This window comes from Eriocheir sinensis, chromosome 15, assembly GCF_024679095.1.
Source record: "Eriocheir sinensis breed Jianghai 21 chromosome 15, ASM2467909v1, whole genome shotgun sequence".
Classification (NCBI taxonomy): Eukaryota; Metazoa; Arthropoda; class Malacostraca; order Decapoda; family Varunidae; genus Eriocheir; species Eriocheir sinensis.
The window spans coordinates 529,856-537,193 of NC_066523.1; positions in this window are offsets into that span (position 1 = coordinate 529,856).

Sequence of the window (7,338 nt, forward strand, 5' to 3'; positions counted from 1 at the left end):
CCACTCTCCCGCCGAACGCCTCTTCCCCTCCGCTTCCCACAGCCGCCCTCACCCTCCATTCGTCACCTCGTGGCCTGCACCATTATCTACGCCGCATAATCATCGCTCCTCCACCATTACTTACCGGCAACACCGCCTTCACCCTGCTCTTTACCCCCTTGACTAATGATGCAATTAGGCGCCCTGTGTTTACGCTTTTTTCCACACACCCAACACTCTCCTTGTGGGAATTGTCCAGGTGGTAATCATATGCTATTGTGTGTTAATCCCTCAGGGGCGGCCAGGCGAGGGAGGAGAGGGAGGGCAATAAGTCACCCTTGTGGTTTTGTTCATAAGTCAGTCAGGTTAATAAGTCAGTCAGGTACCGCGGCTCACCTGGGCAATAAGTCACCTGGTTATCGCTCTCTTAATAAGTCAGTCAGGTAGGATAGTTCACCTCTGCAATAAGTCACCTCTATACTCTTTCCTTAATAAGCCAGTGTCCTTGAACCACCTGGGCAATGAGTCACCTGGTTATAGCTCTCTTAATAAGTCACTTAGGTAGGATGGCTCACCTGGACAATGTCATCTCGGTACTTTCCTTAATAAGCCAGTGTCCTTGAACCACCTGGGCAATGAGTACGTTTGTTATGGTTTAATTAGTAAGGTATTCAGGTGTTGTGTCCAGGATTCGGCCGGCTAATATGTCACCTGGCCTTTTTTAAATTAATTTGCCAGTCGGCAAGTTCTCGGGAAGAATTAACTGTAAAATGGCTGAGAGTCAATTCAATTACGTTTTAAAAGGCAGAGATCGACTTAATTCATGGTACGTGTTTTTTTATCAACTGCATATTTCATGTGGTTTTATAAGGCCTCTGGGAATCGTGATCATGTCTTTGGTTCCAAGAAAATATTAGGAGATCTTTAAGAAAATCATTCATAGTTTTTATAATGAGAAGACTTGTTTGCTACAGTTTGAGGCTACTTTGTTCTGGATGGATCTGTCTGTCTGTCTGCCTGTCTGTCTGTCTGTCTGTCTGTCTGCCTGTCTGTCTGTCTGCCTGTCTGTCTGTCTGTCTGCCTGTCTGTCTGTCTGTCTGTCTGTCTGTCTGTTTGTTTGTCTCATCTTCTTGCGCTTATCAACACTGCTCTATCCCCTATCCACCTCCCCATCATTCCCCTTCCTTCCCCTCCCTTCCCTTACCCCTACCTTTTTCTTACCCATCATTACTTCCCAGCACTCACTCTTAACTCATCTCCCCTATCCACCGCCCCATCATTCCCCTTCCTTCCCTTCCCTTACCTAGTTCATCTGCCCTTTCCCATGCCCATCACCCCAACATTTCCCTTCTCCTCCTTTCCTTACCCATCACTACTTCCCCACACTCATTCTTTCGACTTTCACCCCTTCCTCTTGTCCACCTACCTCCCCTCACCCTCCCCTCCCCTCCTTTTCCTTACTCATCTCTTATTCCCCACACTCACTATTAACTCTTTACTTTCCCCACCCGACCTCACCCCTCCCCTTCCATACCCATCACCACTTCCCCACACTCACTCTTACCTCATCTTCCCTTCCCCCGTCCACCCACCTCCCCATCATTCCCCTTCCCTCTGCACCTCCCTTCTATTAGTCTCCAGGGTGGTCTTTCTGTACCTCCCTGCATGCCCTCCCTGTAGAATGCTTCGTCACCATATTTCTCATTCCACTCCCTCCTCCTCCTCCTCCTTCCTATCCTCCCTCTTCCTCTTTCATATAATCATCCGTGTCAGCCAACCCACCATCATTTGTTAAAACCATACATATTACCACGGTATGTCTCCTCTTCTTTCCCTCTTCCTTCTCTTCCTCCTCCTCCTCCTCCTCCTACTCTTTAGCTTCAGCAGCAAATAGTTTTAAGCCACTTCCCAGCATGTTCAAACGGTCACTAGTAGGCTGGAAACTCGCTTAAATAACACAGAAATAAATAAAGGGATGGATGAGGACGTTGTCACAAAATCAAAGCCTCTAAGCATGACAACAGTGGCAGGCAAGCTCCTTAAGAATACTAATAGACACTAACTTATCGTATTTCTAGATTATAATTATATTTTAGAGACCCAGCCATGTTTCTTCACCATTCCCCTTCTGTATATTTTTTTTTACAGCAAAGGAGACAGTTAAAGGAAATACAAAAAAACCATTAATGAAAAAAAAGCCCGCTACTCACTGCTCCTAAAAAGAGTACAGAGGAGTGGCCGAAAGAGAGGTCATATGACTTATTTACGTGGACAAGCAAGACAAAAGTAGAGGGCAAGATCCTGGAGAACACTATATACACTAACTTGACCAACTCCTATAAGATGACAATATCGTTTCCTATACCCAGTTGTCTCCTCCTCCTTCCCCTTTCTATTTGACATATCTACAAGGGCAGGCAAGGGCAAGATTCTCGAGAACATTATTAAACACTACCTTCACTCATTCATTCATACTTCAAATTCATTCATCCATTCATAGATCAAAACATCATTTCCTATACCCAGCCATGTTTCCCCCTCCTTCCCCTTCTATTTGACATATCTTTACATGGACACTCTCTCCCATTTCCTCCCTGTTTTGCTTTTTTGTTGCTAAATGGTAAACAACGTGCCACGAGCCGCCGCCTCTCCCTCCTAGTAATGGACGCGCCAACTCACGCACCTTGCCGGGAGAGTGACGAGTTGTGTAAATATTGGAGTAAACACGCGCTGAAAAGGCCCAAACAGTCCCTCATTAACTTAAATATAGTGGGTCTGTTTCTCTCTTTTACCCTGAGCTTGCTGCCGCCTTCACTTCATTCCTCCTTTCCTAGCTCCCTCTCTCTCTTCCATAGTTAGGATTTAAATACGAGGGCTTGAGTTTCCTTTTAAAGTGTCCCTTCCCTCCCTCCACACCTTAAACTAACCTTCCCAGAGCCGCTCCATATCCCCTTCAAATCTTACCCCCATGGTTCTGATAATACCATTCACTCCTAGCATCCGTATAGACTCACCCTCAACACTATCTACACACCACCCAACAAGCCCTCTATGTACTGCCTCAGCTTCAATACTTCACCCTCTCACAGCCTTCCTTTGTCTGTATTTCCTCCTGCCTACGACTTTAACGCTATCATGACGGGAGTGTCAAGACATATACCTCTCCATTCGGTTCTGATCCTCCTTCGTCTATAATATATCAACTGTTTATTGGAGCAGCGCCAGCAGACTACTTTTTGTTTAATCTTTAGTTTGTTTATCCTTGAGCTACATTCTTTACTGTAAAAAAATAAATACATGCTCAACACTGCCACATCCCTCCACCTTCAATACTCTTATACTCTATTTCTACCTGTCGATATTTTTGCTCCACTCACTAACCATACCAGTCCACTCTCCTATATCTCATCCACCTCATCTCTCTCTCTCTCTCTCTCTCTCTCTCTCTCTCTCTCTCTCTCTCTCTCTCTCTCTCTCTCTCTCTCTCTCTCTCTCTCTCTCTCTCTCTCTCTCTCTCTCTCTCTCTCTCTCTCTCTCTCTCTCTCTCTCTCTCTCTCTCTCTCTCACATCCACCAAGCAAGTCTCTCTCCCTTTCCCGCTGTCCAACTCAACACTCTTTCTATACCCGTCGATACCTTTGCTACAGTCGACTCCACTTACAAACTAACCCAATCCACTTCCCCTCTATATCTCGTCCACCTCATCTCTCTTCCACGCACCCATAAATCCACTCTCTCCCCTTGCCGCTGCCAAACACCACTCTCTTCCTACCACTCGACACTCCACTCCCAAACCAATCCAGTCCAACCCCAGCATCCCGTCCACCTTATCTCTTTCCCAAGCATCCCCACACCACTCTCTCCCCCGGACGGACGCCTCACGGAAACATTACTCACCCACATTATATATTCCGGGGCTTGATTATTCAATTTCCCTCACTCGCAAGTATTATAATTCGTCGACTGCATAGATGGCTCAGGGGGAAGGGGAAGGAGGGAGTGAGGAAGGGTGGAAGGGAGGGAGGGAGGAAGGGAGAAGGGAGGGGGTGGTATTCAATGTATTAGATTCTCTCTCTCTCTCTCTCTCTCTCTCTCTCTCTCTCTCTCTCTCTCTCTCTCTCTCTCTCTCTCTCTCTCTCTCTCTCTCTCTCTCTCTCTCTCTCTCTCTCTCTCTCTCTCTCTCTCTCTTATTTTCTTCTCTTCTCTTTTCCTCTCCTCTCCTCTCCACTCCTCTTCTTTCTCTCCCTCTTTCTCCCTCTCCCTCTCCCATCCACCCCAACCACCCTCTCCCTTCTCTCTCTTTCTCTCGCATGAACCCTAGAATTTAGCCTTATTGATGGAATGGCGGAGCGGCGGCGGTGGTGGTTAGTGGGCGCGCTGGCACGGGACGGCGGGTAATGTGTGTGTGCCTAGGTAAGCAGCTGTAATGGGGCGTAACAAGCCGTGATTAATTTGATTGCATCGTGGCCCAGGGTGTCAACTAGGCGATTCCTGAAGGCCAGTTTAAGCTTAACGATGGAGGGAGGATGGGATGGTGTTGGTGAGGGAGGGAGAGAAGGAGGGAGAGGAAGTGACGGGATGGAGAGGATGGAGAGAGAGAAGAATAAGAGGGGGAAATCTGAGGAGAAAGAGATAGGGGACAGGGAGGTAAAGAGAAAAGAAAGAGGGGAGATAATCAAGATGACGCGAGGGTAGGAAATGGAGGGAAGATAAGGGAAGAGGAAGGAGAGGGATAATGTTCACAGAAAGGTGGAAGAAGTGGGAGAGGAAAAAGAAGTATGGAACACTGAGAGAAAAACAAGAAAGGGAAAAGGAAGAAGAGGAAAGAGAGGGAAGATGCTGGGAGAGAAAGAAAAGATGCTGGGAGAGGAAAGCAAGGGAAGAACCAGGATAGGAAGATGCTGGGAGAGGAAAGCAAGGGAAGAACCAGGATAGGAAGATGCTGGGAGAGAAAGGAAAGATGCTGGGAGAGGAAAGCAAGGGAAGAAGCAGGATAGGAAGATGCTAGGAGAGGGATAATAGAAAAAAAAAGCGAGACATATGAGTTAGACATGGAGAAGAAGAGAGAATAGACACGGAGTCATTCATTCCATATTACTCAACCTAGAACGCCCTACAGTGATTATAGATGCAGGGAACGATCGTAAAGTTATCCCTGAGTCAGACTTTGCTTGCATCAGAACATGGATAACAGAGATTACACTGGTGGGGTGGAGTGAACTCACGAGGGGGTGGAAGAGGCTGAGTGGAGTTGGTGGGTGTGGAGATAACTGGAGGACCGTTTTAAGAGGCCGGTGTGTGGAGTAGAGAATTAGGACGAAGCGGGTAGCCGAGACAAGGCGAGGCGAGGAGAGGCGAGGCGAAGCGAGGCAGGCAAGAAACAGTCTTTGAGTCTGATGAGGCGCCGGCGGCAGGCACTCCATTAGGCGGTGGTGAGGCGGCGGTGTGGCGGTGGTGCTGACGGGGCGGCGGCGGTGTGGAGGTGGTGCTGAGGCGATTGATGGTGAGGCTGGGGCTGATGGATGTGTGTGTGTGTGTGTGTGTGTGTGTGTGTCAGCCGGCAGATCACGCAGCAGTGCTGCCGCGCACAGCCCTGACCTGCTGGCTCAAGGGCGAGGAGAGTCGCTGACCCCAGCAGCAGCTCAGCCGCCTGCACCTCCTGGCGGCGCTGACTGATGGGCTCAGTGGTGCCGCGGGGCACGGCAGTCGTGCCTCGTGTGTCAGCCTAAGAGCCTCAAACACGACACGCCGCCCCAGCGAGGCGTTGGCCAGGGCCAAATGGTCCATGGCGGCCTGAGGCACCTCCCCGGCGGCGACGACGACCCCACGACCCCGGCGCTCGGCTCTGGCCAAGATACGTCACTTGATGCAGCGACAAACTTGTTACAGGCCCGACAACCTCCTAAGATTGGCTGCACGAGCTGGCAGGCACAAAAACAAAGCTGACACGGCCAGGCAAAACAGCGGCAGCGAAGCGCCGCGGATGACACGACAACACAATTTCACAACACGGAAACGACGCTAAAACGGCGACTCATCTTAAGAGATAAACGAAAGGCATGTGAGGAAAATATACACAGGACAAATAATAATGCAATTAATATCACTTGGCACCTGGCCTGGCCAATGATTAAGGCACAGCACGAGAGGCCGGTGACAGGCAGCAGGTAGGTAGTCCGCGTACGGGCAGCATTTGTGTACAACGCGCCTAGAGTTGCGCGACGAAGAAAAGTAACATGAAACTAAAAGAAATATACTATCCCGACGGTGCGTATGTGATCACTGAAAATGGTCACGATATAATACCGTCAGGGACACCCGTGGCAAGCGATGGAAAGAGCAAAAGGGAAAAAAAATGTTCCAGAACAGAAGAAAAAACTTATATCTGGACATTACTTCTTAAAACCCCGATAACTTGACACTGAGAGGGATTTTACAGAGACAGAGAAAGAGGGGGAGGCAGAGAGAACGCGTGTGTGCAAATGAAAACATGAAGCAAAATGAAGACATCGATTAGGAGGAGCGGCGGAGCGAGAGGCGGCGCAGTGACACGCCACTTAACGCTCAAGTAAATCGTCACATGCAGTAGAAGGGGAAGGCGGAGGCGGGGAGGAGGGAGAAGAGAAGGGAGGGGGCAGGTGGAATGAGGGGTGGCTGGTGGGTGAGGGAGGAAGGGAGAACGAGACGTAAGAAGAGGAAGCGACATGTCAAGCAAAGGGGAGGAGGATAAAGAAGCTGGGTTTAATAAGCGGTGGAAAAGATGTCAGAAGGGGGAGAGAAGGAGAGGGGAAGGAGTAGGGGGGGCAGGTAGGTAAAGGGAAGTGTTTGATGAGTAGAGGAAGACAAGAGGTAAGTAGAGGGCGCGACATGTCAAGCAAAGGAGAAGAGTAAGATGAAGGTGCTGGGTTTTAGAAGCGATGGAAAAGGTAGCCAGTTAGGAAGACGAAGGTGGAGAGAGAGGAAGAGAGATGATATGAAAAAAAGACAGGGAGATGAGAGATGGATAGGAGGGGAACAGGACAACGCAGGTGGACGACGTAAGACAGGTAAAATCAGGTAGACAGAACAAAAAAACAGGACAGGTAGAGACAGACAAACAAAACAAAGGAGAATAAATAATAAAACAAGGTAAAGTAAAGCAAGTGCAGAACGGAGAGGAATATGAAAAAAAAGAGAAGATAAACAGGAGAAAACAGAATAAGTGAAGGCAGGTAGATAGAAAAAGACAAGTAAAATCAAGTAAACAGAGCTGAAAACAAGACAGGTAGACAAGGCAGAGTAGACATCAACAATCCCCTCCACGTCTACCTAAACCTGGTCTTGTCGAGGGCTAAGACGCCAAGCCCAGGAGCCAGACCCG